Source organism: Tursiops truncatus, chromosome 5, assembly GCF_011762595.2.
Source record: "Tursiops truncatus isolate mTurTru1 chromosome 5, mTurTru1.mat.Y, whole genome shotgun sequence".
Classification (NCBI taxonomy): domain Eukaryota; kingdom Metazoa; phylum Chordata; class Mammalia; order Artiodactyla; family Delphinidae; genus Tursiops; species Tursiops truncatus.
The window spans coordinates 76,214,219-76,237,377 of NC_047038.1; the positions used below are offsets into that span (position 1 = coordinate 76,214,219).

Below are 23,159 nucleotides of genomic sequence, written 5' to 3' on the forward strand. Positions count from 1 at the left end.
TTTCTGGGTTATCAGAATAGCTCTATTTTATTACTTTTACTTTTCTGCATTTAATCCTTTAATCCATCTTGAATTTTTTGTTAAAAAAATTTTTTTTTCCTATTTGGAGTGCTAATCCATCTTGAATTTGTTTTGCATGCAGTAGGAAGCGGGGTAAACTGTTTGACCCTGCTTTGGCCACTACTTTGTATAAAAGGCATTATATTAAAGTAAGTTCTAAAAAGAACTTGCATTTTATGTGTTCTATACATTAAAATAGAAGTACACCCTACCAACCATTTTATGTGCTATTAAAATATCTAAAATTAATTATTCAAAAATAAAGACGGTAACTTGCTCTTTGAGATTTCCTTGTTCTGTTTCCCTCCCCAGTTTTTTGTTTTTTTTACCTCCCCACTGGAAAATTTTTAAAATTTTTATGTAATTGGTGCTGAGCTGCTCCCTAGGAGAATTACTTGATAAGAGACCCAGGTGCTGCTTGAGACTTATTCTGCTTAGACAATAAAATTATGTCACAGGCTTGAATGTGGTTGATTATACCTTATATTATAGTCTAGGAACCTTAAAGATAGAAATCATACCTTATTCATTCTACATCCTGCCATAATTCAAAGATTATTTTGATATATTAGGTAGTCAATAATACTTATTTAAATTAATACTGTGGTAGTAGAGCATGTATTTAACTTACCCAAGAGAATTGAGGATATTTTGAAAAAGGCTCAAACAACTGTATATGTCACCCTTGAAGACTCATTTTGCATGTGTGATAACATACCTACCAACTGCAATTAACAGAAGAATTCCCATAGACTTGGTGTGACTGCACTATTGGAAGATCAGAGGCATAATTGGGCATGATGGCAAGATAGAAGATAGCACATTGTTGCAAATACTGTTGATTATATACCCAGTAGGCAGGCCCCTTCTTCCTTGATGGCAAACCAGGCTTTTGTTTGGGTCTTCAGTCTCTCATGCGACAGAAGCAGCTTAATTCTTAAGTGGTGAATTACGACTGGTGTCAGCCCATCATGGTGTCTCATTCCCCTTGGCAGTGATTGGTGCAGGCATGGGTGTGTGCTCCAATTCTGGCTGATGAGACTCACGAATAAATCTACAGGAGCATTTCTTGGAAAGGTTTTCTCTGATAGCAATGCGGAATGCATGAGAAGATAGGATCCTCTTTTCTCCGGTTGTTGTTGAGCTGTCTCGCAATCACAAGGACCTAAATCCCTCCCCAACTGCCTTTGTCTTTCCTTCATCTCTGTTGTCTCTCTCCTGCTCAATTTTGATTCTACTTCTAGAAGTTTCTCCTTAGTGAAGGACCCTGTCCTGGAAGGGAGTCCTAGTCAGCTGTGAGAATTCACAGGGCTCAGGATGCTCCAGCTCCATAGACCCTCCCATGGGTGCTTGCACTCACCCACTAATGGACTGGGTGCACGACACTTTCCAGTGAGTGAACACCTGTTGGCTATGTTGGAATTTTCCTATTATCAGATCTCTCTTCACCTCATTACTTCCCTCTGCTTCCTTCCACAGAGCTGCTGACATCATGCAGGCCTCTCAGCACAAGAGGGCTTGTTTAAAGCCACTTATATTTTGGGATTCACAGGGCTAGCTTGTCACTTTTGTGTAGTAAATGATGTCCATGGGGTTTTGATTTTGGTATCTAGTGGCTTTATTTTTTACTTTTTAAAAAACTGTAGTAAAATATGCAACATAAAATTTACCATCTTAGCAATTTTTAAGTGTATAGTTCAGTAGTGTTAAGCATATTCACATTGTTGGGCAACAGAGCTCCAGAAATCTTTTCATCTTGCAAAACTGAAACTCTATAGCCACTCAAAAACTCCCTACTCTTCCTTTCCCCCAGGTCCTGGCAACCATCCTTCCAGTGGCTCTGTTTTTATGAGGGGATTGAATTCAGGGAGATCAACAAACTCTGCTGTTGCCACGGTCCCATTATTAAACTGTAACTCCTGGAGACTGGAGCCTGTTCCATGGCCACAGTGCCAGTGTAGCACCTGACACAGAAAACATGCACATAGTTAACTGACGAAGGAGTCATTCTTAATTCCTGTTCCTTACGGCAGGGTGATAGGATGCTTTCTTGTACTCATTAAAGTGATTGATGGTTAACATAAAAGTTGCCATCGTTACCTGGACTGATACCTTTCCGGGTCAATATGCAACACGAGCTTCTAGATGGGAGAGCACTGCCAACTCTTGGTTACTCAACAAATGGAGGGCAGGAGAAGAAAAGACTAACTCAAATGGATGCTGATTTTAAACTACTTTATATTTTTGCTGTGTATGAATTTGTTGGGGTAGATTTCCTTACTAATTATGTTTGGTTCAGGCTAACATTATAACATAAGCAGTTCCTGGGCACTCTTTGCTGGTAGTGATTTGAAGGGAAGGCGTACATGGGGTGGCCTATTAAAAAGTAAACATTTGACACAGGTGTACACAAGGTAGATAACTAATTGGGCATATTTGAGAGTTGTTGCTATAACAACGGGTGAAATGAAAGGGAATCAAATCTTGCATTCATACAGGGCTTTACAGTTACAAAGAGCCTTCAAATCCATTACCTCATTTCTTTCCCATAACCTTAACCCTTTAATACAGGTCTTGGTAGCTCCATTTTACACGTGAGGAAATAGACAGGACTGGGAGATTAAGTAATGTGCTCACAATCACACATTCGGTCAATGTATAATCAGGACTCTGACTCTTCTAAGATTAGTGGTTTTAAAATTTTTTTATAATTTTATAAAATTTTATTGTATTTATAGGTTATACCCACCCTTTTCATTCCTAATACCATATGTTCATACCCTTTATTTTAATTTTTATTTTATTATTATTTTTAACTGCAGTCTAATTGACCTACACCACCATGTTAATTCCAGGTATACAACATAGTGATTGGATACAAGATTAGTATTTTTAGAACACTATTGTTATACCTGAAGAGTGTGATGATATAGACTACCTCATATTCCATTTTGGAAGAAGGCAGGGTACCAATTATAAATATATAAAGACAAAGAGGTTCTGGACTAGTTTGGGCGAGAATAGCCTTCATTTTCTCCATACAGTCCCCCCAAATTACTCCTACCATTCAGTTGCCACCTCCATCCTTGATTAACACATCTCTAGGCATCCTTGCAGAAAAAGGCAGAAAAAGCGGGAAGAAGGGTAAAAGTACCAGGATGACATTTGGGGGCTGTTCCAGAAGCATTGGCACTACAACTAATATGAGGGTAATGACCAGACTGTGAGCCCCTACTGTGTGTGCTGAGTACCACGCTTGAAGACAACCATGAAAAGTAGGCAATATCGTCCCCACTTTACAGATGACAAAACCGAGGCTCAGAGAAGTAACTTGCCCAAGATCATGCATTTAGTAAGTGGGGGAGTGGGAATTTGAACCTCATGCTCTCAAGCGTTTATCTCTGCAATACATACGATTTAAATAAGCATAAAAACATTACAGCAATTAGAAATTCACCATACTTAGACCGGAGGATGAACTGAAGTTCATCTTTATACAATTTATGAAAAATCAAAGTATGCTTGTTTTCTAAGCATTTTTACAGCTCTTACCCACAAACAATTAAAAACCCCTAGTTCCTTGTTTGAGTTAATTTCAAATGATCCCTTTCCACATATTTAAAGCAAATAAGGCATGAACCCTCAAATCTGTCAGCCATCATTTCTGTTAAGGAAACTGTTAAGGAGTGAAATATCGTTTCTTTCAAAGTGGTCTCTATGAAGATCTTTGGCACCTTTTACATAGGACTTCTTCCCTTTTCCCACTGAATTTTGGGAATGACATATTTTTCTAGAAAGCTCTTTTTTTTTCCCCAGCCATGATCTATTTCATCACCTGCTTCTCAAAAGTAACTGATTACTGTTCAGTGAAATCTGAGGGGGTCTGTGGACTCTCAAACACTGAGCTTCCAGTCATCCTTTAAATTTGCCTCCAGCAACTGTTTCTGAAGTGTAAAACTAATAACTGCTGCCCAGCTATAGCAGACATTGTAGGTAGGCAGACTCTGCCCTAATCTCCACCCTCCTTCTCAGTCTTTCTTGCAGCTAGAGGTAGCCAAGTGACCCATTTTTGGCCAATGAGATAGACGTTTGCTGAGAGTGTACGGGAAACTTTTGCTCACCTGATAAAATGGGACATGCGACAGGCACTGCCCTTTTCCTTGTTCCTTCTAATTGCCTTGAAATTAGGACTCAATGATCTGAAGTACTGCAGCCTCCTTGTGACCATTAGGCATGAAGTCAAAAGCCAACACACAAGGGACAGCAGAGCACAAAGAACAAACCTGGGTCCTCCAAGCTGTTACTGTTGAACTGTTAAACCCACACCAATAGCTGTCTACACCTGGACTCTGTTCTGCAAGCAACTAACCCCCTTCTAAGGCAGCCACTGTAGCCAGGTTTTCTATTACTTGCAGCTGAACATGTGCCTTACTGAGAGACCAGCTGTTGTGCTTTTGGGTGATCATTCTTCTTTTCCCCTTCCCCAAATCTAAACATCCCCTTATATGTTGAAGGAACTGGTATAAGAATGGCACTTTCACATCAGGTACAAGCTCACATAACCTAAAAGGTATTTGCAAACTAAAATATAATGCACACTAAATTACACGACTGATTCAGAAAATTGCTGAGAAATGTTCCTTCACCTCTGACTAAGAATTTCTTCAGTCTGAGATAAATGTCACAATTTCATGAGAAACCTACTATTTCCTGCTTTCTTTGGCAGTATCTGAGGTCAAGGCCTTCTAGTTCTTATGATACACTGTTAGTTTTAAGGACCTCTCAGTGGGTCACATTCTCCTTCCACAAAGATGAAGCACACGCACATGAATTCATGTGACACAAGGAAAAAAAATCCCGAAATCTCCCTGAGACTCAATTTTATTCAAATTGATTAAAAATTTAATTTGTTCTTCACAAAGTTCTCCTTAGGCTCTTCAGTGATATAGGTTTTATTTGTTAGAAAACATGTGAAAGCAGCGATTTATCTCATTACCTTTTCTAACTTATTTTGCACTTCCCTCAGAACACTGAATGACACACTGGTTATTTCACCGAGCAAAGCTTACAGATCCTGGCAGTGTGCTTGCTTTGGGAGTTGGACTACCTTAATTAACCAAGTTAATCACAAGCACTTGGGGAATTATTATTTCATGCTATATTAGACAACTGCCACTGCCAAAACCTTGAATTTAGGTTATTTGCTGAAACAACAGCTTCGGATTCTCTTTCTTTGAAGAAGGATTTTCCATCTTTCTTCAAAAACACATACATGGTTTAACAAAACAAGCACAAGTATATGCATTTCCATACTTTAGTAATAATCAGAGTAACTTAACAATACAGGCGGGACTTCCCTGGTGGCGCAGTGGTTAAGAATCCGCCTGCCAATGCAGGGGACACAGGTTCGAGCCCTGGTCCAGGAAGATCCCACATGCCACGATGCAACTAAGCCCATGTGCCACAACTACTCAGCTTGCGCTCCAGAGCCCGTGAGCCACAACTGCTGAAGCCCACGTGCCACAACTACTGAAGCCCGCATGCCTAGAGCCGGTGCTCCGCAAGAGAAGCCACCACACTGCAACAAAGAGTAGCCTCCGCTCGCCACAACTAGAGAGACTGCGCGCAGCAACCAAGACCCAACGCAGCCCCCCCCCCAAAACAAAACAAAACAAAACACAATAAAGGCAATTTAATGGAGACACAAGTTTAGGAATGGCAACTGAAATGCACAGATCAAGAACTGGAATGAAGCATTTATGTTTAACTGGCTCTGCAACTCAATTTTAGCTTCCTGTGGCTTTAAATGTGGGCACACGGGTATGTGTGTGTGCGCCCATCTACACAACAGCTCACCCAAAATCCTTGCTCCAGCTTCACTGGATTCCCCCTTAATTAGGGCTCTGTTTGGGCATTCAAACTGAATCATGGTTGCCTAATTTATAACGTAGGGATAACACACCACAGGGTTCTGGTGGGGATTAAAAAGGTGATATATGTGTGCATGTAGGTGAAAATGCTTATAAACTGTACTGTGCTATGTTGATTTAAGGTCTTGTTAGTATTCCTCTCTCGCAGTCAAATATGGGAAAAATTCCACCCGAACAATCACATACAGAGTCTCCATTTTATAAATATATTCTCAGCACTGTTTAGTTACTGTCTTAGCTGGAATAACTGCCTTACAAAAGACTTTTGTTGCTGAATGTGCTGGAGATTAAAGGACTTAAGGAAAAAAGAAACAAGGCTTTGCCAGTCTCTTTAAGGACCCAAGGAAAGCCCCAAGGACACGTGCAGTAAAATGTTGTAAGTAGATTCTTTTCCAGTTTTATGAAGTGGAGCAGGCCACAGGCTCTCACTGAAAAGTGGAGAGTAACAGTGCATCTCACAAACTGAGATGAAACAGGGGTCAAACCATGGTCTTGGTATTATGCACACAACTCATATTTAAAGAGATGCTGAGAATCAATTGTACGTATATTTGGCTGTAGTCAAATAAAGCTGTGAAGGCTATTTATTTTCTTCTGTGAAAAAAATACCAAAGACAAACCTTCCAAATTTCACAAAGTTTTTACTGTTTACGTCTCATATAGGTGGCTGCCACTGCAACAGACATTTTCAAGCTACTCTAGCAGGGATGCACGTGCTTTGTATAAACCCCAATTCAATGATGTAAGCAGAGTTCTAGCTGATCTGAACTATTCCCGATGCCTGGCAGTCTTGGACGCAAACTAGATGAGTGGCAGGGCCCTCGGTTTTTTGGCCAGTTGTTACAAATTTCATAAATGGGAACTGGGCTGAAGGAACAACTCTCAATGGTCTCTATGCCATCAGAGTGGGGCAGTCACGAGAATAACCCAAGTGTGAAGATAATTAAAAAGTAATTCCAATGGCATATTGAAATGCTTTGCTTTTGGCCTTCTGTTTAAATTATTTTGGAAAGGCTAATTTTTAACCTGGAATCTACCAATGTCAACCTGTATCAAAAAATGTTTAAATGTTCACACCTTTGAATCAGTAATTCTAATTTGCAATCTATTCTAAAGAAATAATGCAGAAGAAAGAAGATCTATATGTCCAAAGATGTGAATTTAAAGCTTGTTTTTGACAGAGGAAAACTGGGGTAAACTATGGCTCATTCAAATGCCTATGCAACATTGTAAATATTTATAAAATCTTTTAAACACATGGAAAATAGTTACAAATGAAAAACAAGATGTAAAAAATATATGGATAGCACTATCAAAAATGGCTGTATAATACATGCCTAGAAAAACACTAGAATAAAATATAATAAAATATGAACTGGGTAGAATAAAAATATTAATGATTGATTTCAATGTATTCTACAGATTTCTTTAACATTTTTCTTCAATAACAAAGATCTTTATTGAAAATGAAATTAATTCTGGGAATTAACATTCCCAGAACACACAGCTGAAATTAAATGAACAAGGATATGTAAGTCCAGAATTTAAAACCCACTGTGGTTTGTACGACAAGCTAAACATCTGATGGCTGTTTAGCAGCTGCAAAATATATCCTCCTGGTCTCAGTAGGTCACTGCCTCTGTTTAAAATTTTGCTTTTACACATTGCCAGGGAATTAGGTAGAGCAAAGTGAATTTACTGAGTTTTTTTCTTAGTGTTACCAAAGTATTTAAACACAATCTTAAAGATTCTTTTGGATCAATATTCTATACTTAGTTCAATTCTGAGCAAACAAAAATAAAATTCACTCGTCTCCTCTCCGGAATGGCACTTTGGGCAAAGTAATAGCTAATTCATTTATCTACTACACACCTAGCCATAGTTACATTCTTTATAAGCTCTTAAGTCTATAATTAAATTATGATGTATTCATAGGCCACAAACATGAATGTACTTTTGTTCATCTTTTCCCTTCCAGTATAAACTGCACAGAAAATAAATGCTTCCAACGATAAAGAGTTGAGTACACATGTGTGTGTATTCTTTGCTCCTATGCATTCTTATTAACCTGACTTAAAAGGGCTCTTTTATTTTAGTGTAAATGCCACTTCTGCCTTCCCACACATTACCAACCACCAGATGGACCACAGGTTTGTAGGCTTCTTAGAGAAGGGGCATTATCGTCCTCACCACTGCAAATTTCCTTATTATGGCACCTTGCACAGCATTTACAGAAAGCAGGCACTTGACTGACAGGGAAGTCATTATCATTTTCCACTTCTAATGACAGCGAGGACCAGGTAACCGTTGTTTCCCGAGTTACGTGATGCGTGAACTCATAGGAGCCAGGAGAGAGCCTGACTGCTAAGCGTAAACCTGGAGAGGGATGAGAGGCCCGGCTGCGGGCAAGGTGAGGGATGGCACCATGAGCCTGGCTCTGCGTGAGGGAAGGAAGGGCACCCAGGAGACCAGCTGGTGGTAAGGCTGGAGAGAGAAACGGGAGGACCTTCCTGCCACCCTACAAAGACTTAGTAAAATCTACACTTCTCATGAATGCCTTTGGGATGGGAGTCCTGCTTGCAGGTGGGTGCAGGGCAAAAATAAAGACTGATCACGGGGACAGTCAACACAGGGATAGCACATGTGTTTGTTAAACTGGGTCACGGGTCCAAGAATAATCTTCTAAGCACCTGCTTAGCGCGCACCTCCAAGCACCAGAACTATGCAAAGGAGGCATAACCCATACGTGTGCTCTGCTTTCAGAAACCCTGGTAGTTCCCTATTGCTTGTCACTGATCTGACCCTTTCTAACAGTGTTGATCATCATTATTTGTGGGTTCCGTATTTGCGAATCCACCTACTTGCTAAAATTGATTGGTAACCCCCAAATCAAATCATCCTTGGACATGCACAGAGTGGCAAAAAACGTGAGGCCCAGCTGAGGTCGAACAAGGCGACACCCCCCTTCTCGTTCCTGGTCTCACACTGTAACCTTGCGGTCTATTTAGTGCCACTGAGAATTCAACAGTGAACAAAAAGGATAAAAAGCACTGGGCTCACGGGACTTATGTTCTAGTGACGCGACTGAAAGGTTGGATTGTGCGCGTTTAGGTGCGGTACTCAAACTTTTATTAATACCAACAAGACCGATGGATGTAGAAATACTTTCATTGCGTCCGATTCAGATTACAGCACTGAAACAGTCAAGGAAGCAGTTAAGCCACCACGCTGCTTGTGTTGTATCGAGTGATCGTGTTTTCTAGGGCTTCCGCTTCCTGTGGTGTACTAGATAGCCTGAAAAGTCATCCTGCTGTAAAACACGAGAAGCTGGATGAACGGAGCAAAAATTGGCCCATCATTACTATAATTATCCCGAGGAAACGATGCACCCCCTAGGTCACATGAAGTCTTTTAAGAACAATGGTTCCGAACCTCGCCTGGACATTAAATCATCTGGGGAGCTTTTAAAAGTCCTGCTGCCCAGATCACAAGCAAACTAATTAAACCAGCATCCTGGAGCAGCACTCAGGCATCAGCAATTTTATAAAACTCCCTAGGTGATCTGGTGTCCAGCCAAGGTCAAGAACTACTGCTTTAGAAGGTGATAGGGTATATAGTGCATGGAGAGGCAGTAGTCCCAATGTTCTGTCAACTTCACTCAAAATTACCGACGCTGGGGAATCTGCAAAGTTATCCAGCTTCTTAAATCTCTTCTCCACAACCTCATTTCTTCTGCTTTCCCCCCTTATACTGGGAAGTGGATGCTATCACTTTTCAGATGGATGAAAAGAACCAACCTAAGTGGGTACCTTCCTGAGTCTAAATATGCCCGTTTATAGTTAAACATTTGAGTTTTTAAAATGAGTTCCCGCTAAGCTAAGGTTACATATGAAAGCCAAAGAAGGGACACGTGAATTGCAAACAAAAGACTTTATTATTTCCATCAATAAGTCTCTAAAAGTCAAGGGTAATACCCAATATGTACTTAATGGATACTAATCATACTCTTCCTCTGCCAATCTCTGTGTTTTTGGTTCACATTCCTCTTTGGAGACAATAACTCCATTTTTTTTTTTTTAAATGAACCAACCAGCAAAACCCCACAACATTTCCTATACATGTAGGGAAGAAATAGACCAGTAATTACTGAATTTGAGTGTCCTGAAAATCCAAAATGTCCTCTATACATAAAAGGTGTTATTAGAAAATACTGTGTGTGACCTGCACTCGAAGATGGAAATATTCCATGCTGTAAAAGCAAAGTGAATCCTCCGGCAGGTATCCTGCGGGGTTCCCATGTGATTGTGCATTTGGACTCTGGGATCTCTCCCCGATGGAGTAGGACTCCCTGTCCCGGAATCCTTGAAGCGCAAGAACAAGAGCTAGGCGGAAGTTTCCAGGGATTTGTTTATAAGAACATTACACTGCTATTTTGTTTGCATAGATCTAAACACAGGTTTCAGATCTAACCTGGAGATAGTTTGGATTGGTCAAAGTTAAGACATCAAGACGTCACAGTCAAGGCACTTATAAACTAACTCATACCAGGGTTTATGATGCTAATAACAATAAAAACTGAAATGAAAACAGCATTTAATGAGACTTTACTATATGCCAGGTACCAGTGCTTTTCACGTATCTCACTTAAGCTCCCAACAACCCTAAGTGGCAGACAGTATTATTATACTTGATTTGCAAGTAAGAAAACTATGAATCAAGGAGGTTAGAGTCACACAAACAGTTAAGTGGCGGAGAGGAATTTGACTCAGGTGGTCCGAGTCCAAAGTTCACCCACTCACCCCTCTGCTGTATTTTCCCATGCATACCAGGCACATTTTGGTTTCTGGTGACCAGCATAGTCACAAGAGTTGAAGACAAGAGTCAGGCCTGGGGTCAGCCTTGGGGATCTGTTAAGCCCATGGTCACCATGGGATGTGGCCATCTCCCCAACCCTCTGGACTGGACCTGAGAGGGGTCACAGGGTTTGGGGCTGATTACACGGAATGGATTAGGCTCCTAAGACATCTGAAGAACTGCATCCCAAAGGAGTATCAAGAAGAGAAGGGACAGCCAACTCCTGGCTGACGTGGACCGAGCTGGCTGCGTTATAGGGGTGGCACACCAAGTGTCCGCGTCTTCATTGTCTTGTGGGGGAAGCCAGGAGATGGCTCATGAGTCTGGGGATGGAGTTGAGGAAGCAGATTGAGCAGAGCTCACCATTTATAAAGTTGCCGGCCAGGCTCTGTAGCTAAGAAAGGGGTGGGAGGTGGAGAAAGAACACCACATTTGCACTCAGTCAGACAGGAAAAAGGGGCAGCGTGTAATGACAGGCCAGGCAGAGCGGGTGAAAAGAAAGAGGCTTCAGATGAGGCGGGGCTGACAACCTGCCCACATCACGACTGGGTCCTGAACAGGCCTGCCCTGGACCTGACAGTTATCTTCTAGTGCATCAAAGGCTCGGTGGTATAGAGAGAGCCAAGCTGGATCAGCTTCTGTCTTCTGCTCTGCAGCTCTGATCTGAGACACAGCTGAGCAGAGAGCGGCCTCTGGCTCCACAGTCCTGACCTGTCAAAACTCAGGCAGCATCTTCATCTCTGCCCCAGCCTGCCCTCTCCAGCTGGGCTGAGCATCTCTAATAAGCGGCCTCGCTGCACGGATCCCTGGCCTCACCTCCTCTAACTCAGAGCTGCGCCGCCGCCTGGGCACTTCATTCTGGATCACGCGCTCTACGGCTTCCTGAGCGGTGTCCCCCGGAAGCCAGGGCTGCGGTGTAATTGCTGCAGCTTCTATTGAAATTCACTTTTGGATTTCCGTTCCCTGAGCAGAAAGTTCTGAAAGCTCCCAGGGAGAAGGGAGCAGGCTTTGCATCCTGCAGGCTTGGGCTATCCTGAAAATTCCTAAAGCCTCATTTCTGTGTGGTCTCTTTCAAAACCTTCTGAAAGTTCCAGGAGATATATTTCTTGATAACTTTTTCTCCCTTGCTTGAGGTCGGGCCAGAAGAGAGCTGAACAGATGTCAGGTCTGAAGCTTTCCCAATTCAACCAGTTGACCGCCGGCCTGCTAATCTGCACTAATGTAAATGAAATGTCTTTGAGCTTTTCTCACTCAGAGAAAAAGACAAGATTCCAAAAAAGCTGGAGACGTCCCTTCTTCAAGAAAAACAACATGAAAGAACAGGGTGACTGGAGTCAGCTGCATTTCTGCCTGTTAGAATATTAAAGTGTGCTTGTTTTCCTCTTTCTCAGAAAGTCACAATGGATTATCTTGAGTTCTCAAACTCCTACATGGATTTTTCCTTCTTCTGCAAGTTGTCACTTGACTGACAAAAGATATGCTTCAGTCCCTAAAAATGCAAATTCCCTGAAGAGAGTACTGACCTACAATGAACTACAGCTGAGATGTGGAGTAACTGTTATTATCCCAACTAGGAATATTGATGGCTCCATGCTGGGGGCAGGCCTCAGTCAGCACTCAGGGCTAAAACCTCAGGTGAAAGCACACACTTGAGCGTGTTGACAGTTATCTTAGTGATTTTCCCCTATATCCTGCTTGGAGTTACCAGAAAGGCCTGGCCAGTGATCAAACACCACACACAAATGTTATACCCCAAGAGGTCCTGCTTGGGAAAATATCCAGGCCAGCTGTCCCCAGCATACTGGATCTTTAAGAGCCTCTTGGTTGCAATTAAAGACACTGGCTCTCCGACTTCCAATTTGGCCCTGGAATGGCTGACTCTAGACTGGGCTCAGGGATCTGTACAAAGGTGCCCCAGAGACACTCATTCATTGAAGACATACCATCTTTTGCTGAATATATTATGACATTTATTACAAGGTGTACCACATTACCACAAAAAGCCAATTAAACTATGATATCAACTCTGTTATCATATAGAATTTCTCTTTTATGCTATTGAAAGAGCTCTTTTAGAGCAGTTTAGACGGGAATGTATCACATATCCCCCTTGTCGATTCATCAAAAGGCAAACAGAAGCAAGATAAATTCATTAAGCTCTTCCTAATGCTTTTTCATACCCAAGAGTTTGACTTTGTGAATCACTTTTGTTTTAAGCTATTAATTTTGAAATAATTTTAGGTTTACAGAAGAGAAAGACACTATGTACACAGAGCCGATGCCACTGGGTCTACATGCCACACTGTGAACAGCAAGGCTGTAGCAGAATTCCTAGATTTATGTACCAGGACTGCTAGTTACTGGCTGTGTGATGGCTGACCTTCAGTTCCTTATTTGGAAACTGGGATAATCATTCCCCTTATCTTCCCAAGGCTGTTGTGAGGTTTTGGAGGAAACATCCACAGAAACCCTAAGTGCTGCACAAACATCAGTTATCATTAACACACCCTACAAGGCACTATGTAGGGTTCTGGTCCCAAAGGAGTTTACAGTCCAGTCAATAACGGTTCTTTGCATTTATTTGGTGCCGCACAGTTTTACAGTGACTTCATATCCATTCTATAATCTGACCTTCGCAATGATCCTGTGAAGTAGGTAGACTATACTGAGCCTTCATTTGTAATATATGTTATCCTGAGGTTTGGAGGGGGTTCCTTTCTCATAGTGGTAAACTCTACTTTGAGCACGTTGGCTTGTCCTTGGCCTTGCCAACACTCTGTAAGTAACTTCAGACCATGTGAACGGGGCTTTGTCAACAGTGGGTTACTAGGACTGTCTAACCTGGTCTGAACCTTTCTTACTTTTCAGACACCAAACTTTGCCACCTGGACCTGCTTTGGGGCCCAGGCGATTTCATGGATGCCTCCTCTCTCTGGGAACCCACTGCTTGGTGGAGGCCCTGAGCGGGTGGGGCTCTTGCTAGCTCCAGCTCTTTCTAATTAACCTCACCCTGCTTTCCTCCTAGGATGGTTAAGTCAATTCAACAGATAAGCATTTTCAAAGGCACCGGATCACTTGCCATTAAACCAGCTTGGGATAAAACAGAATTCAACGATTTTACACATTAATTTTCAGTCAAGAATAAAACACCAATTTTGAATTTTTCTTTATGGCGAGGGAGAGGCCACTGCCGGGACCCCATCGAATCCCCGGACTCTTAGCCTAAAACCATGCCCAAGTTCAAGCAACGAAGAAGAAAGCTAAAAGCCAAAGCGAAAAGATTTTTCAAAAGGAAGGAGGCCTCTCACTTTCAGTCTAAGCTAGTTACACCTCCCGCTCCACCACCCTCACCAGAAAGAGTGGTTATTCCTTCAACAGATACACCCCTTAGCAGAAGCTGGCTAAGACCGTCCTGGAACTTCAAATTTCCCAATTTTAAAGATGCAGTAAAGCTTTGGACAAATAGAGTATGGTCTATATACAACTGGTTTCAGAACTGCATGGCCTGGAGTTTGGAAGTACTGAAAGACACCATCTTTCCATCCCGTTTCTGCCACCAAGAACTTCATAGACTAAAACAACGGTTTCGCATTTTGGAAAGTGAATTACACAAGCTCCAGGAAGCATTGAAGGCCGTCTCAGAAAATTCTTCCTGTCCAAGCTGTGGTCAGATGTGTCACATGCGTGGTAAACTTACAAATGTGCCTGCATGTGCTCTAACCACCCCTGGAGACTCCGAGGCTGTACTGCCCACCTCACTGCCACAGCCAGCCAGTCGTCATCCCCCGCCCCCTCCACCCCCGCTCCCTCCGCCTCCACCACTGACAGCACCTTTGCTGCTCAGAAAATCTGATCTCACTAAGGCACATCAGGCTGGACCATTAAAAAAAAATGTACCCATGCATATAACAGTTAAAGATCTACTGACTGTGAAATTAAAGAAGACACAGAGTTTTGATGAAAGGAGGAAGCTTGTACCATCACCAAAGGCACAGAATCCACTAGTTACTGTCTCTGACCTGCGGTGCGTTTCCCTGAAACCGAAGTCCAAAGTGTTATCAACTCGAGTTACAAATGTCTTAATTACTCCTGGTAAAAGCCAGTTAGATCTGCGAAAACTACTCAGAAAAGTCGATGTAGAGAGGAGCCCAGGTGGAACCCCACTTACCAATAAAGAAAATATGGAAACAGGAACTGGGCTGACCCCAGTAATGACCCAGGCCTTGAAGAGAAAGTTTCAGGTGCAGTTATGACATTAAGAAAATAACCTGGTGCCCATTCATCTTGGGTAGTCTCAGGTAATTGAAAAGCAAAGTATTTCAGCCTGTAAAGTTCATGCATTCATTAAGTGCTACAAACTTAACCATAAAAAACAGACCCTCTAGATTTTATTTCTGTTCCCTATAATCAATTAAGAAGTAAAACCATCCCCCATTCAAACCTAACTGTTCCAAAAGAATTTGAAACAAAAACTCCAATGTGACCTTAAAAATTAGAATATCATGGGACTTCCCTGGTGGTGCAGTGGATGGGACTCCGCTCTCCCAATGCAGGGGGCCTGGGTTCAATCCCTGGTCAGGGAACTAGATCCTGCATACATGCGCAACTGAGAGTTCGCATACTGCAACTAAGGAGCCTACATGCTGTAACTAAGGAGCTGGCAAGCTGCGACTAAGGAGCCCTGGAGCCACAGCTAAGGAGCCTGCCTGCTGCAACTAAGACCCGGCGTAACCAAAACAATAAATAAATGGTTTTTAAAAAAAAAAAAAAGAAAAAAAGAATAAAACACCCCTCCCTCCATTATCAACCTGTTTTTTTTTTTTTTTTCTTCTGACCTCCTCACTTTCTCTTGGAGACTTCATGGGGGTAGTGGGATACTGGTGGGGTGATGGTCTATGATCAACCTGAAAAATCCACACAAGTCAGGCTTGGCAAAGCTTTCCTTAGAGATTTCTATAGTCCCTCCCACTCTCCTACCCCCCTCATAAAGAGTAAAGGACTCACTGGGAAATCTTTAAAATTTCCTAAAGTAACTAGACTCATTCATTTACATATTCCTAAGTCTGCTTCCATCTCAAAGCTTTTTAACGGTGCCACTCCCGGATCTAAACTACAAAAAACGTTAGTCATGTGTTCCCTGGCTTAAAAATTCTTTTGACAATAATTCACCTTTTTTTTGTTTTTTTTTCAAACAGTTGCTAAAAACAAGATGTTATTTATCTTACAATTAAAAACACAGATGAGGTGAGATCATTTGTGGGGTAGCTTGAGGTAAAGGAAGCACCATAATCTTATCCACTGTGGGGAGGAATTTAGAATGAGGGAAGGCTGGCTGGCCTTGGACCCTATCCAAGGGAGTTCTGTCACTAAACTACCCAAAAGAGAGCCTTATAAGGCAGTTTCTTCTAGAAGGCAAGTCTGTAATAAACCCTGAGGGCAGGCTCTAGAGAAAGATGGAAATTGTATCTAAGGGCATCAAATAAATGCCTTCTCAGCTCAATCACTCCGTAGCGTAGGTCTAGAGTGCAAAAGATCTTAAAAGTTATAACATCCTCTCCCAGACACTTCCCCTCCTCCCTTAGGAAGCTGAGAGATAACCTAAAAGGGAATCTTGGAAACAGAATTCTCCTGACTCCCACATAGCACTTACAGTATCCAACAGCTTTTATTGCAAGTTCTTCCTGGTGTGCAATTTAAATGTGCCTTGTGGCTATTTAATTCCAGCCTGTTAATTCCTCTCCCGAAGAGCTGTAGAACAGTAGGTCAGGCACCTTCCATTTAATTCCCAAACCACAAAGAAACATTAACTTGTTCTTTCGATTACATTCCTTTAAAAGAATCTTGTGTGCGTGTGTGTGTGTGCGTGTGTGTTTGAAACTCTTGTATTTTATTTTTTTAACATCTTTATTGGAGTATAATTGCTTCACAATGGTGTGTTAGTTTCTGCTGTATAACAAAGTGAATCAGCTATACATATACATATATCCCCGTATCTCTTCCTTCTTGCATCTCCCTCCCTCCTACCCTCCCCATCCCACCGCTCTAGGTGGTCACAAAGCACCCAAGCTGATCTCCCTGTGCTATGCGGCTGCTTCCCACTAGCTATCTATTTTACGTTTGGTAGTGTGTATATGTCCATGCCACTGTCTCACTTTGTCCCAGCTTACCCTTCCCCCTCCCCGTATCCTCAAGTCCATTCTCTAGACTTTTAAAAGAATCTTAAGGCAACCTATGGAATAGGAGAAAATATTTGCAAATGATGCAACCAACAAGGGCTTAATTTCCAAAATATACAAACACCTTACACAACTCAAACACAAAAACCCAAACAACTCAGTTGAAAAATGGGCAGAAGACCTAAATAGACATTTCTCCAAAGAAGCCATACAGATGGCCAAGAGGCACATGAAAAGATGCTCAACATCACTAATTATTAGAGAAATGCAAATCAAAACTACAATGAGGTATCACCTCACACCAGTTAGAATGGCCATCGTTAAAAAGTCTATAAATAAAAAATGCTGGAGAGGGTGTGGAGAAAAGTAAACCCTCTTGCACTGTTGGTGGGAATGTAAATTGATACAGCCACTATGGAGAACAGTACGGAGGTTCCTCAGAAAACTAAAAATAGAATTACCGTATGACCCAGCAATCCCACTCCTGGCCATTCATCCAGACAAAACTCTAATCCAAAAAGATACAAGCACCACTATGTTCATAGCAGCACCATTCACGATAGCCAAGACATGGAAACAACCTAAATGTCCATGAACAAATGAATGGATGAAGAAGATGTGGTACATATATACAATGGAATACTACTTGGCCATAAAAAAGAACAAAATAATGCCATTTGCAGCAACATGGATGCAACTAGAGATTATCATACTAAGTGAAGTCAGAAACAGAAAGACAAATACCCTATGATATCCACTTATATGTGGTATCTAAAATATGACACAAATGAACCTATCTACAAAACAGACTCACAGACATAGAGAACAGACTTGTGGTTGCCAAGGTGGGGGGAGGGGAGGGATGGACCGGGAGTTTGGGGTTAGTTGATGCAAACTATTACGTATAGAATGGATAAACAACAAGGTCCTACTGCATAGCACAGGGAACTATATTCAACATCATGACATAAACCATAATGGAAAAGAATACAAAAAAGAATGTATATATATGTATAACTGAGTCACTTTGCCATACAGCAGAAATTAACACATTGTAGATCAACTGTACTTCAATAAAAAAATAATTTAAAAAAAGAATCTTAAGTCCTTTAAGACCTTCTTCAAGGCTGCCTATTTTATTTTCTAAAGCTTCTTCAGGTTTTCAATTCTTTCCTAAGATGCAGTGATTAAAACTGGGTAAAGGGATAAGAACGAACCAACAACTCACTCAACTTTCTGGAACTTTCTGTCTGAAAAAGGGCAACTGAAGCCAGAAGAATATTTTAAAGCATTTCTATTGGGCTGGGGTAGACTCTTTGAGATGTGACTTTTTCTGATTCTGATCTAAAAGCGAGGTGAGTCAATGTCAGATGTATTCCCTGGTCTACACATCAGACAGGCAGAAGATGCAAGGAGAGAAGAGGGCAGACATGCAGCAGAGCCCATTGCCTGCATTTCCAATGAGAAGGCATTTTGAGAGGAGTCCTGTGTTTAATCAACAAATATTTAGGGAGTGTCCAACCATTAGCCAGCCACTGTGTTTATGAAGAATAATCAAGATGGAGTCCCTCTTCTAGGATGCTCCCAGTCTAGTGGGGAAGACAGACATTCAAAGAGCTCTTTGGAGTCAGTGGAAGATGCTGTACCAACTAGAAGAGTTCTTTCTCTCCTCAGGAGCTCTGTTCCCTTTCCTGAAATCCTCACGAGGGTCCTCGGCATGGCTTGGCCCACCTCACTTAATACTGCTCAACCATCCCTAAGTCTCTATCCTTTGCCCTGGTGTACATTCTTTACAGCACATACTACTACATGAAAGTATCTGTTCACTTGTTTCTGTCTAAAGCTTATGGTAAATGCCACAAGAGAGGGATCTTGTCTATCTTATTCAAGTCTGCTTACCCCGACAACAGAAGAGTGCCTGGCAAATTCATATATTCATTCATTCATTCAACATATATTCAAAGCATCTACTAGTGCCAGGCACTGATCTCGGCCCTTGAGGATAGAACAGGGAGCAAGAATTCCCTTCCCTCCTGGAGCTTACTTTCAAGTTGAATAATGACAACAGTAAACATTCATTGAGTGCTTTCTATGGATTATCTTATTGAATCCTCACAACAATTCTATGAGATAGGTATGATTATAATCGTTATATTATAGGTGAGTAACCAAGGCCCAGAGAGGTCAAGGAACATGCTCAAAGCTCAGTAAGTGGCAGGGTTAAGATTTACACTCAGGGAGTCTGGTTCTAGAGTTCTGCATCTTAACTATTCTGCTAGAATGTCTCTTGTTCACATATACATAGTACATGTGCAATGAATATTGTTTAAAAAATTGCTAGAGGGCAGAGGAGCTGAATAGGTATTTTTCCAAAGAAGACATACAGATGGCCAATAGGCACATGAAAAGATGTTCAACATCACTAATTATTAGGGAAATGCAAATCAAAACCACAATGAGCTATCACCTCAAACCTGTGTCAGAATGGCTATTATCAGAAGAGGATGTGGAGAAAAGGCAACCTTTGTACACTGTTGGTGGGAATGTATATTGGTGGAACCACTATGGAAAACAGTATGGATATTCCTCAAAAAATTAAGAATAGAACTACCATACAATTCTACTATCCCACTTCTGGCTATTTACCTAAAGAATAAGAAAACACTAATTTGAAAAGAAATACACACCTTATGTTCATCACAGCATTATTTACAACAGCCAAGATACGGAAACAATGTTAAGTGCCCATCCATGCATGAATGGATAAAGATGTGGTACATATACACAATGGAATACCACTCAGCCATAAAAAAGGTGAAATCTTGTCATTGGCAACAACATGGATGGACCTTGAGGGTATTGTGCTAAGTAAAGTAAGTCAGACGGAGAAGGATAAATATTGTATGATTTCACTCATATGTGGAATCTAGAAAAAATAAAACCCTAAAATAAATAAACAAAGCAAACAAAAATAAACATGTAGATACAGAGAACATAGCAGTGGTTACCAGAGGGGGTAGGGTGGGGGAGATGGCAAAATGGGTAACGGGGGTCAACTGTATGGTGACAGATGGAAACGAAATTTTTGGTGGTGAGCACCCTGTTGGGTATACAGAAGTAGAAACATAATATTGTATACGTGAAACTTATCTAATGTTATAAATTAACGTTACGCCAATAAAAAATTTTAAAAAGTAACACCCTCCACCCCCCCCCCCCCACAAAATGTATAAACAGAATCAGAACATAAAAAAAAAAGTCTGGGGTCTTCCCTGGTGGCACAGTGGTTGAGAGTCCGCCTGCTGATGCAGGGGACACGGGTTCGTGCCCCGGTGCGGGAAGATCCCACATGCTGCGGAGTGGCTGGGCCCGTGAGCCATGGCCGCTGAGCCTGCGCGTCCGGAGCCTGTGCTCCGCAATGGGAGAGGCCACAACAGTGAGAGGCCCGCGTACCGCAAAAAAAAAAAAAAAAGTCTGGAAGCCTACACAGAGCTGCAAAAGGACAAAGACATCATTATGGGGGTTGGGGAGGGGAAAGACAAGGGGTTTCACAAAGAAAGTGACACCAGCTGATCCTTGAAGGCTAAGAGTTCAAAGGGTGGAAAGATAAGTGAGGGTGTGATTATAAACAACAGCAAAGAGCAAACAATTACGGTGGCCGGACCACAAAGGGGGTTGGACAGAAGAGGCCAAAATAAGAGTTATTGCTAGGTAGTTTTTTAACTTGCTACTAAAGGTACTAGCAAGCAAGACCCTTAAGAGTGAATTCTGATTCCACAAATAAAAATTAATTCTAAGGAAGAAGAGGGGATGGGACCCAAAGGAAACAAGGGATTGCCAAGGAGCTCAGCTATAACGGCCCATGAACAAAAGGAGTAACCAAGAACCGGAATAAGGGAGCACCATGTTCTCTTCTAACTGTGAGATTTTATTACACATCTTGGTGTCTCTATTAACTTTTTATTAAACTGAATTTTCAAATCTCCTCTTCCAGTTTCGCATGACTTCAGGGACCTGAATAAGATCTAATGGCACTAAATTAATGATAACAGTTTTAGATTTGAGATTATTACGTCACTACCTTTTAGATAGATTTATTTTTAGAAAGATGGCTTTGCCTCTTATCACAGAGGCACAGAAAACAAGCAGACCAAGGTCTCTCCACAGAAGGTGGGTAAGTGTTGACCTCAGAAAAGAAGGGACTGGGAAAAGATTCAGAGTGGCTCCAGGGCAAGCACTCTGGGAGGTAGGTTTGTAACTTGCATGGATACTTTGTTAATCAAAGTATCCTGTTTTGTGCATCCTCAGCTGTAAAGCATCTTAGCACAGTGCTGACACCTGACAGATGCTCAATAAATGCGGGTTAAATGAGACCAATCACCAGAAGGAATGATGCCCCCTCCCTCTCAATACTTGAGGAAGCATAAAGTTTCTTCCGCGGGTAGAAGAAGAACCCTTTCTAGGCTGGAAGAACCTAGAAAATGCATTTCCTATTCTTTGCAAAGCCCCAATACTAAATGGCACAGAAGTTAATGGCACTCTGATGGGTTTGCTTCTATAATTGTTAAAACACTTCCAGGAGTCAGGAGAAATATATTAGGAGATCTGGCTTTAGCCCCATTTATCTCTGCTGTGGAAAAGTACTCTGGTGGACCTCACATTCTTTTCTGCTCTCCCTGGCATTCTTCTATAAATGGCCCGAGGCACTAGACCCCTTATCTCTAAATTTAGGTTGGGAAGAAAGGTTAATATATGACAAGGTTTCCAGTTTTAGATGCTATTTCTCTTAACATTTTCCCCAAACATAAAGAAAAACTAGGTCTGTACCCTCCTGAGGTTTGCACTCTAGAGATGCTGAGGATCTGGTTTTCATGATAATGAGGTTATATGACTAGTTCTATATGACTATCAGTCTCAATATTTTATAATTGCACTGTGTGAGGGTTTAGAGATGTAAATAGCACGAGAGAAGATGGATAAAACTAGCTACAGGCTAGAATTGACAATAATACTTAAATAATCACCAAGCTATCCTTCTGCTCTGATAAGGCAAGTTCCAGTGATTTGGAAAGACTAGGGAAAAATTCCCCTTGGAACGTGTAAGAAAAATGTCAATATTTGGAATGAATTCTTAAGCTATGCTCATTTCTCTTTTCATGGTGTGACTGATAAATTAGACCCAAAGGGCTGTTTCTGTGGGGAAAGTGTGTGATTATTTTGGATTGTGATTTAAGTTTAAGGTGATGATAATATAGTTAACAGTAAGCTGGTTACACTATTTAAGGCTTTCAATAGTGAACTCTGAAATCAGTGGCAGATGACCTATTAGCCATGTGGACTTCTGGGAAAAACTAAAAAAAAAAAAAGAATTACTTGGAAAGCTTGGAGAAAGTCTGAACTGTGTTAAAGAAGCAACTGCTTCTGTCATTTCAGGAGAACTGCCTCTTCTCTCCCTTTTTCCTACCTTGGCTGGGACCAGGAGAGAAACTGCCAAGGTTGCATTTCTAACCTTCCCTTGAAACTACTGCCTAAGCAGACATTAGAATTAAAAGCTCTTTTTTTTTTTCTTTTTTGCAAGTCCAGACTCTATGTTCCCCTTTCATTTATGGCAAGCTTGGACTTGTTTGGAATAAAATAAACGATCAAACATAACCTCAAAGGCATTCCTGCTGAACAGTGCATCCTGGGGACAAATTACACAAGAAAGGAAAAAGAAAAACAAAATGGTCATAAGGTTCGCAACACAAACGACATCATAAAAACATCCTTCAAAGAGTTTGTATTTTTTTGCCCACAAATAATTAGCTAGTTAGATTACTGTTTGAGAATCTGTAACTTCCAGTAAGTGAATTATTTTCCTTAATATTAAGAAACCATGAAATCCAATTTTTAAAATTCTTACAATCTAACCAATCAAACATGGGACAAACAACTTCTCTCTGAAAGTCCTTATACTGTATTTCATCGTCAAACGCCTTTCTCCTATCTCTTGACTTCATCTCTATACACTCAAGCCAAGAAAGAATGGAGAGAAAATGACATTTTTGGGTTCCTAGAAGAGTGGGGGCAGCTTTTGCGAATCAACTTGCCAGCTGTTCGCATGAGCTGGGTGAGCTTTGGGGACGGGAGAATCTGTAGT

General features: G+C 41.4%; 1 protein-coding gene and 1 pseudogene across 1 annotated transcript in view; one reads left to right on the forward strand and one right to left on the reverse strand.

The window, feature by feature from the left end:
• The window catches only part of IGFBP7 (insulin like growth factor binding protein 7), a 76,573-nt gene that overhangs the window by 52,586 nt on the left and 828 nt on the right, over positions 1–23,159 (reverse strand). The gene's annotated exons all lie outside the window — the stretch shown is intronic.
• Positions 14,000–15,566, forward strand: LOC117312413 (proline-rich protein 11 pseudogene; annotated as a pseudogene).